Genomic DNA, 9,816 nt, shown 5'->3' on the forward strand with positions numbered 1-9,816 from the left:
ATTATCTCTCTTTCTCTCTCTCTCTCCTCTGTATTCTTCATGCACTCAAGGCTTCCAAGGTACCCATTGAGACTCTTTTTTGTAGGCAGTTTTCTGCCACTGCTTTATAGGGTTTGCCTTGTGCATTCCCCTTTTTCATTGTGCCTCACTCCTAGAACAATGCCAATTATTGGAGGTATCAGGAAAGTATACTACTCCATGGTAAGTCCCTTTCCCTAAAACATTCCAGATGAAAAAGCTAATCACTGAGCTATTTCCCTCACTGGTTACCATTTTATCCTGATTTACCTCAACGATTTCTTCTCCCTGTCTATTATATTCCAGTCCCCCAAGGTGCCAACTATCCTCAGGGGCTTGAACCTCTTCCTTCCTAATGTAGGACAAGTGGCCTTTTCAAGCACAGAATCCCCCAGACTTCACTTAATATAAGGTCCTTATCTCTCTTCACAGATCATCTCTTTTCACCCATAGAAGCATTCATCAGTGCAACCTCCTTCTGGCCCCAAAGTAAGGCCTTCTTCTTCCCCCTCCCTTTTCAATTCTTTCCCCTCACTCCTCCTCATTCACTCCTCTATAGGCTCTTTCTCCCTACCAAGACCACAGGAGTCACCTTCCTTTCATATCTAGTCCTTGATTTGACCTTAGTATAATCACATAGTTCTTTCTATCCCACTGTCCTCCTCTCCTTTCACATACCCTTCAATGTTGTCTCCCACAAAATTAATTAATAATGAAATAATGATACATAACAAATAGAATTAGTAATGCCCTAGGCTCACCCAGTCACTGTTACCTCCACCAAATTTCCACCTTCACTCCTGTCTCCTTGTGTATATTTGGAAAGTTTTTTTCTTTTTCTTTTTAATAATCTCTTTGCTGTCACTCTGTTGCTATTGTCATCCTTGGCTGCTTCATTTCCTGATTCTTGCATTTCTGTTTGGGGTGTTTGAGGGCAAATAATCTCTTCAGCTATGGTTTCTTTCTAATGCTGTCTCAAACGCTTCTTTAATATTGAATGTCTCTCTTATTGCACATAGTTATGCTCATATTTGTAGTCACCCTGGACTGTTTCCTGAGCTTCATTGCTATTTTGGACACAATATTTCATTCCCTACTATATTTTCTGGTGGGTGCAAAATAGTCTTGCATTATTTGAATTTCCTTTGTATTTAAAGGTCTTTCTTCTGATTGCTTGTAGATTTGTTGTTTCTGAAATAAATTGTTAAATTTAACCACTATATGACCTTTGCAGACTTGAGGGATTTTTTTCTAGAGGTGATCTGTGAATTCTTTCAAATGTTATTTCATTTTGTATGGTCAGAATTTCTGGTCAGTTTCATTATTATTTCTTTCATTATGGTGTTAAGGTTTTTTTGTCAATTTATGTTCTTCAGGGAAATTTGTAATCCTTCTGTTCACCCTGTCATCAAGATTGGTATGTTTTGTTTTTATAGTGAACAAATTTTCTTTTAGTTATTTTTTGATTCTCTTCTTTTAGATTGCCTTTCACTACCATATATTTGTATTCTCAATTTTAGTTCTTTTTTTCTTTACTCTAAGAGATAACAGCTTTTCTATTCTGCCCATTATTTTTGCTATATAATCCATAAATTCTGCTCTCATGATTCTCATTTCTCTTCTGAAACACTCAGAAACAGTATGTTGTAATTCCATGTTCTCCATACATTCCACAGGATCCTCTGTCTCTTCAAGTGTTAGATCATTTTCTTTTCTTTTTTTTTTTACAGTATTTAGTCATAGATGCCTAAACTTGTTTACTAGATCAAGAGATTGTATTTCCTTCTGCTCTTACGGTTTTCCCTATTTATTTATCTGCTTAAGATCAAGTTCTTTTAGTTTTCTTCTTGTCATTTTTGGTAATTTCGGTCTTCTCCCTACCCTCATTCCCCTCCATTCATGTTTTAATTCTGATGTTCATTTCCTTGGGGCCTGAATCTCAAAGAGTCTGAGTCTCCTTCCACATTGTACAATTCACAGTTGACCATCCTAGGTCTCTGCCCCATGTGACTTTTGGATCATCAGAACTGGCCCCAGCTGGATTTTGTGCTCTTTCCCTCAGGCATGGTGGAGTACAATACTTTCCCTTTCCCTAACACATACATGGTGTTTTCTCCTAGTGGCCTTTCCCATTCCCTCTCTTCCTCAGTTCTCTGGTCCATCACTGGTAGCTCAGAGCTCTGCAGCATTGGTGCTACAGGTTGCAGTTCCCAGCATGCTTTTACTCCTGAAGGGTTTCAGTCACCTGTCTGTCACTGAGAGAAAATTTCTACATCCTGAGTCTGGGGTCTCCACACCACTGGAAAGATCAAGGAGGGAGGACTGAGGTGTAGACCTATAAGTACAAGCAAGGTAGTATTTTTGTTGTTTTTCTTTCTGCAATTCAGTTTCTTGGGCTCATGATAAATTGGAAACATCTGAAGGATCAACCTCCTTTGAACCCTGATGATTCACAGATGTGCTGAGTCATGTGGGTTGTGATGCCTTTTGACTCTAAGCCTGTTTGTTGAAAACTATATACTGGGAGGTTAGTATTTTACTTTGGGGCTCACTCATGGGAAGAATATTTCTTTGTGATTTGGCCAGATGAGACTCTGGGTAGCTGTTGTTAAGGAGCCACTAGCTTTAAGAACCCAGATGTTGGCATTCCCTGGTCTGGTGATTATGTATCTATTATTTTGTTTGGAGAGTTGGAGTCCTATCTATTGGATCTCTTCTCCATGTTTCTCTGCCTGTATTTTCTCCACATTCAGTGTGCTGACCTTTCCCCTGAACTAGTGAATAACATATATGTTTAATTAAAGCAAGATTGTTGACCCCTTTGAAGCTATCTTTCAGAACTTGTGCTAGCAGGCCATTCTGGGTATGCTGGAGTACTTGCTAGTACAAGACCATGGAGACAGCTGAAGTTGTTTTGTCTTTTGAGCATAATTTCTGTTTCATAGAGTTTCAAGAGGTTATTGGGGGAGGGGATCAGAGAAAATATCTAATTCTCCATCTTGTTGCTCACATGACCAAGGAGATGTATTTTTAACCAAACAATGGATAGAGGAAATTATAGCAGATAAAATAGATAACTTTGATTACATGAAACTGAAAAGCTTCTTAACAGACAAAATTAATGCATCTAGGATAGGAAGGTAAGCACTCAAATGGGAAAAAAAAATCTATGTGTCAAATCTCTGTCTAAGGTATTCAGAGATATTTTATATATATATATATATGTATATATATATTTGCACATTTTTATGATTATATAAATATCTGACCAAAAGTCATTCCCTAATAGATAAGTGGTCAAAGGATGTGAACAAGCGGTTTTCAAAAGAGCAAATTATTAGCAATCACATGAAAGGATATTCCAAATCACAAATAATAAGAGAAATATAAATTAAAACAATCCTGAAATTTCACCTCACACTCTGAAAATTGGTAGAGGTGATAAAAGATGAGAATAATCCATGGTAGAGGGTTTGTGGAAAGATAAGCATACTAGTTCATTGTTGGTAGAATTGCAAATCAGTACCACTATTTTAGAAAACCAGTTTGGAATTATGCCACTGAAGTGACTATAATGTTCACACTTTTTGACCCAGAGATTCCATTAACAGCCATATACCCCATTATATTTCAAAGAGGACAAAGACAGAAGGACAGGTTCCAATCTATACCATAATATTTACAGCAGTACTCTTTTGTGGTAGCAAGAAACAGGGAAAAGAGTGAATACCCAGCAACATTATATAGTGAATAGACTTGGAATGAGGAAGAGCTGGTTTCAAATGCTACCTCATCTATCTACTTGAGTGGGACCCTGAGTTGATCATTTAACTTCTATGAACTTCAGTTCTTTTTCTGTAAAATGGGGATGTTGGACTAGATGGCTTCTAAAGTCTTTTTTAATTTCAAAATTTATGATCCTACAATTGATTAGGGCAGGTAGGTAGTGCAATAGATATATTGCTGAGCCTGGAATCAAGAAGATCTGAGTTTAAATACAGCCTCAGACACTTACTAGCTATGTAACTCTCAACAAGTCACTTAACCCTGTTTGCCTCAGTTTCCTCATCTTATAAATGAGGTAGAGAAGAAGATGGCAAAACGCTCCAATATCTTTGCCAAGAAAATCTCAAATAGGACATGACTGAAATGACTGAACAACAGCATGATTGATTAAGAAATAGTTGGACAAGTTGTGCTGTATGAATATGCCCATTGCAATATTATCATCCCCAAATCAATGATGACTATGAAAAATTCAGAGAAAATTGGCAAGATTTGTATCAGCTGATGCAGAGAGAAGTGAATATAATTTTTAAAAAAACCATGTATCTCTCTACATAATATATGAATATTTGCACACAGACATTATATAATACAAAGAAAAATAACATAAAAAGACATCACCATTCTGATCAATGCAATGACCAATTTTGGCTCAAGAGGGCTAATGACAAAACACACCTCCCTCCTCTCAGTACAGAGGTGGATAATTATAGGTGCAGAATGTGGTGTATGCTGTCAGACATGGTCAGTATGTCAGTTTGCTTTACTTAACTGCATATCTTCCTTACCAAAGGATTATATGAGGGTGAACCAAAGGGAAATGCATCATTTTCATCATCCCTCCCATTTGTCATGATGTTTCAATAAACTCGATGCTGTCCTATACTATCTCTTTCTCTCTCGTTAAACATTTGTCCCCAAGTTGAGGACTTGGAGTAGAAGAAATTAGTCTGGCAAATATAACTAAAGTTCTCCCTCCTAGGAAGCCCTGGACTGTGTGAGTTAAAATACCTATTGCTCATGGAAGCTTAGCAACCTTCCTGGAGAGGAATGAACTGTCCACCAAACCTGCTTTTGGGCTCATTAGAGGTGTGTGACAGCCCCATTAAACTGTAAGGCAGAAGCATCAGACAAAGAAGTAAGCCAGGGCACTCTGCCACTAAATTCAGATAAGTTAAGCCCTTTAGCACCAGGGACTGCTAAGGGTTTATTCCATGCTCTCAAAGAGATAAGCTGCCATTCACGCCTCACAAGATACTCAGATGGGGAAAGCAGCTCTGAGGAAAAGCTGTAAGATGTGAATAAGAAACTATTGCTAGGAATAAAATTTTTCCTTTCCAAACTAGTCTGGCTTATTGGGGGAGATGATTTTTTTTTGACTTTAAAGATTATATTTATTTGGAGAAAACAAAACAAAAAACCCTGGGGGTTGGGGGGTGAGGGTGGGAAACACCACGAAATCCCACAGTCCAAAGGACAGGGCTTTAAAACAACAGATTCTATTTACAAATATAATAGAACCACTTTTATCCTCCTGATGCCAGGGGAAGAGGCAAACATGCATACATGTTTATGTAATATACTTATATGTAACATGCTTCTATATTATTGGTTTTTACTTACTGAATATTTGAATCCATGTATTAATAAATTATAATAATAATAATATCTCACATTTACGTAATACTTGAAGGCTTTCTAAGAGCTTTACCTTATTTGATCCTCCTAACATCCCTCAGCAAGGTTAAGTGACTTGTCCAGGGCCAAATATCTATTTAAGTATCTGAGGTGGTATTTGAATAAAGAACTTCCTGACTCTAGGTCTGGCAGTTTAGTCACAATGCAAATCTGCTTCTCAAAACAAATAAGGAATGTGTAGTGGATGAAAGATGAATGACTGAGGAAAACAAAGGTTTGATCTTCCAAGCATATGGATTTATTAACCAATGCATGCTGATGCCTAACGAAGTAGGACCAGACCTCCTCAGCTTAAGGATCCCCAAAAGAGGAGGAGACAGACTTATACACATTAAAACAATTAATCAAAGAAGGCCAATTAATTAAAAGGAAACGGTACAATATTAGGTAATCTGATTTCTAATTGGATGAAAGATTAGAGACTTTCCAAGTTGAAAGAGGGAGAATGAACAGACGCAGTTCTCTGAATCCGGAAAGTAGTGTCACTCCCCAAGTATCTGTAAACAATCAAAGGAACGTGGAAATAATAACTTAACCATCTGTACTGGACCAATTGTCAGATAAGACATACGGGTTTCTTGAGATGTATAATTATGAGAAAACTCCTTGCAACAGTCTTCAGATTTCACTGGGTTTCTGGTCAGCCTAATGTAGGTCCTCAGTTAAGGGTCTCTAAGCAGCAGGTAGAGGCAGTCCAGGTTCCCAACCATGCAGGATTCAAACAATACAATTTATCTCCAATTTCTACCATTTATAAAGTTTTCTCACAAGACAGAATTTGGACTAGACTCATAGTTAAATAGAAAGGAAACTGGTTAGCTCTAAGATTATGTCACAAGATGGACTCTGTGGTTCACTCAGTTCCCACAATCACCTGCTGTTCTAATCTCAATTCCCTCAAATGTTAGGATGGAATTCTGATGTATTAACTGAAAATAATGGAACCATTGATGGCAAAGGAAACCTTCAGAGTAGCTGGGTAAACTTGTTAGTTAAACTAACTTAGAGATCACTTTTTAATCATCATAGCAATCTCCAATTCTGTTCTGCTTTTGTTATTTCTATATCCCTGATGGTCTTTTCCATGGTAAACTTATAAAATATGGTGTGAAGGTAGTATTGGTCCCATTTTGCAAACAAGAGACCAAGAGATGAAGCGATATTGCTGGGTCACGCAACATCAAAAACAAATTTGCAAAACCTTTGAAGTTTTGAATCTATGTGTATCTATCTATCTGTCTGTCTGTCTGTCTCTGTCTATATGTATATATATGTATATACACACACATATATGTGTATGTGCGTATATATGTAAATATATATGCACATACACAAACACACATATGTGCATATATGTAGTATAATTTAGGGCCCTCAAAAGAAATCATAGTCATTAAGAACAAAGTTTTGAGTCATCATGAAAAGAGCCAAACTTTAAACATCTCTCGTAAGATGCAGTTAGGAAACTGTAACCAGATTCTCACACACAATTACTTGAAAAATCACCTTTAAAATATGGAGTTCTTTAGGAAAAAGGCAGCATTCAATTTATCTTCAGATCTACTATTCAAAGACTTGATTAATTACCTCACTCAAAGTGAGAACCTGAAAAGGACTTAGCCTCAAAGGGCCAAAGTCTATTGCATCCTGGGCCATCGCTGGTCATCCTGATGAATAACTGGTTACTGGACCCAAATGGCTCTGGAGGAGAAAGTGAGGTTGGTGACCTGCACAGCCCTCCTTCATTCAGATCAAAGTGAACTGCAAGTCATGTCATCATCTCCCTGATGTCATGGTCCTCTTTGAAAACAAAGGATAAACACAACAACTACAATATGGAACCCAAATGTCATGCACATGCCCAGACAGCAGAAGGTCATTGACTACATGAGAGGGAGGCCTCAGAGACATCCTCATGAATGCCACATCACTTAGAAAGCATGAAGCAGGTCCCAGCATGCTTCCCTTCCTCCTTCCCCACTCATACTGGAAGTACTCCTGGGTCATGCAAATGGATTGTGATGGTAACAGAGAAACGTCACCTTGACATAAGACTATTCAGTCTGCCAGAAGCTCTTGAGAGTGAAACACAGGCCATGACTGAAAAATGGTCTCTGTGCAATTTGGTCTAAATGTCATCATCTTCAAGAACCTTTCTGACATTTCAGTTACAAATAATTGAAGATCCTTCTTATAAAGAAAATGTCGACTCCCTGGTAATCAATTACTTTATATGAAGAAAAAAGGCATTGTTACGATGTCTGAAAACATTTCTTCTTGAGTTATATAGCAACAGGATTGGTTTAAATTCTAACTAGCAAACATCTTTTCCGTGTATGCCTTCCCTTTGCATTTCCTCTTTCCATGTGTGAATGGTATGTATCATATGTTTTGTATTGTATTGTATCATATGTTTTATTTGCCTCTTCATGGTGATACAGAAAAGCATGACAAAGTAAATCCACAAGGATCAGCCTAGAATACTGGGACACTGAAAGGGTCAAAAAAACCCCAAACAACCCTACAGATCAGAGCAACAAGAATGTCTTTAGTAGCAGAGTGCCAAAAAAAAAAGTGAGGAATTTCATCATTTCCTTTGAAAGCTTCCAGGATTGAAATTCCTTTTTGCCAAGATTGAGGTGGTAGATTCTCAAGGACTATGTCATAATGTACCAATCCTATCATAGATAAACCCTAATCATTAGATGAAACTTAGTCCCAAAGTTACAACCCATCACACAACTGTATAGGGAGTAAATTTGTCTAATCAGGACTGGTAAATCTGTTCAAGTGTCGTGAAGAATCTAAACACCACAGAAGGCTTCCCATGAACAGAATCTCCAAAACTACCTCCTTGGGACATTCTTGTTGCTTGCTGAACCTCTGCGGGGCTGGGTCATGATTCTGCTCAGGGTCACTGGAAGGGAGAGAAAGAGCAGCCCTGTCACTGCCCAATTCAGTTTGCTAGCTTCTGGAGGCTGCAGTCTGACCCTTAAGTCTCCCAGCCACTCCTCCTAGGCATCCAAGATGGTGCCCCACAGGAGGCAGAGAGTTTTGAACCTTTTGGAGATAGAGCAAATATTGTCACATGCCTCTTACAGGGGGAGAAAATGGGTCTCAGAAGGGTGAAGTTGACTTGGCCCAGACACACACAAATCACATTTCTATAGTACTTTAAGGTTTTCAGAACATTTTCTGAACATTACAACAACCCTGTGAGGAAAGATGGAACAAGTATTAACATCCCCACTTTACAGAGGAAAAACTGAGGCCTAGAAAAATGAACTTAGTCACTTTAATGTCAAAGCTGGAATATGATGCCAGAATTCCTGACTTGAAGTCTAGGACACTTTCTATTGGGCCATTTTAAGATCATTATAACTAATGGTGAGATTTGCTTTTAGGAATTGACCCTTTCTGTTATCTGAACAATTTCTCTGTACAAATCTGGAAAGAGCAGCATGTGACCACTCACTGGTGACAGAGACAAGTAGGGGCAGATCACACTCTGTGGTCCATTACTTAATATTGATATCCAGGTAAGACTTATTTAAAATGGCCAACACAGATAGACTGGAAGGAAGAAAGAAGGTGAGGAAGTGTCCTCAGAAGGAAACGTACAGCTTGAGAGATGTCTGTGGAATAGGATCAGGATTGTTGTTTCTGGTCAAATGGCTTCTATTGCTTCTTTCCCTCCTTCCTGTCCCCTCCCCCAGCCCCCATTGTAGACTCATGGTTTTTGTCATTGGAAGTTGGTTTTGTTTGTTTGTGCATTTTTGTTTTAGCACTAGCTAACAGGGTTCTTGCAATCTTTCTCCCCATTGACCAACCTGAAATATTGTCAGCACAATGCCCAAAGAGACTAACTCAAGCTGGTAAATATCCTATAGGCCAACACTTCCTCTTCTCCCAAACTTAAATTAATTTTAGCATCTTCAACAAGGGAAAAATTAATTCAGTTACCAGTTTGTGACACTGGGAGTCACAAAACTTCTCATTGGCTTAGGTGTCTCTCCAAGTTACGAAGGTATTGGTAGTCAAACACAAACACATACTCACACACACACACAAACACATACACACAGAAAGGTAAGCTAAATGGGCTTAGGTGAACAATAATCAATGTTTCTATCTTAGAATCATAAAATTTTGGAAGGGCTTTAGAGGTCATCTTCTTTAATATTCCTCAACCTGGAAATATAAAAGTTATGAAAAGGGAAAAGTGGACGCTTTTCTCTATCATTTGTAAGCTACTTTTGTGACTGTGCTCTCCACTTTACAAGCACAGAAGGCTGCATACCTCAAGGGGTTCCT

At 38.2% G+C, this 9,816-nt stretch overlaps 1 pseudogene; it reads right to left on the bottom strand.

Moving 5' to 3' along the window:
* Positions 1-7,812: 7,812 nt before the first annotated feature.
* On the bottom strand, positions 7,813-8,365 carry LOC140519330 (protein RER1 pseudogene; annotated as a pseudogene).
* Positions 8,366-9,816: the final 1,451 nt, after the last annotated feature.

The sequence above is a fragment of the Notamacropus eugenii genome, chromosome 1 (genome assembly GCF_028372415.1).
Source record: "Notamacropus eugenii isolate mMacEug1 chromosome 1, mMacEug1.pri_v2, whole genome shotgun sequence".
In the NCBI taxonomy this organism is placed as follows: Eukaryota; Metazoa; Chordata; class Mammalia; order Diprotodontia; family Macropodidae; genus Notamacropus; species Notamacropus eugenii.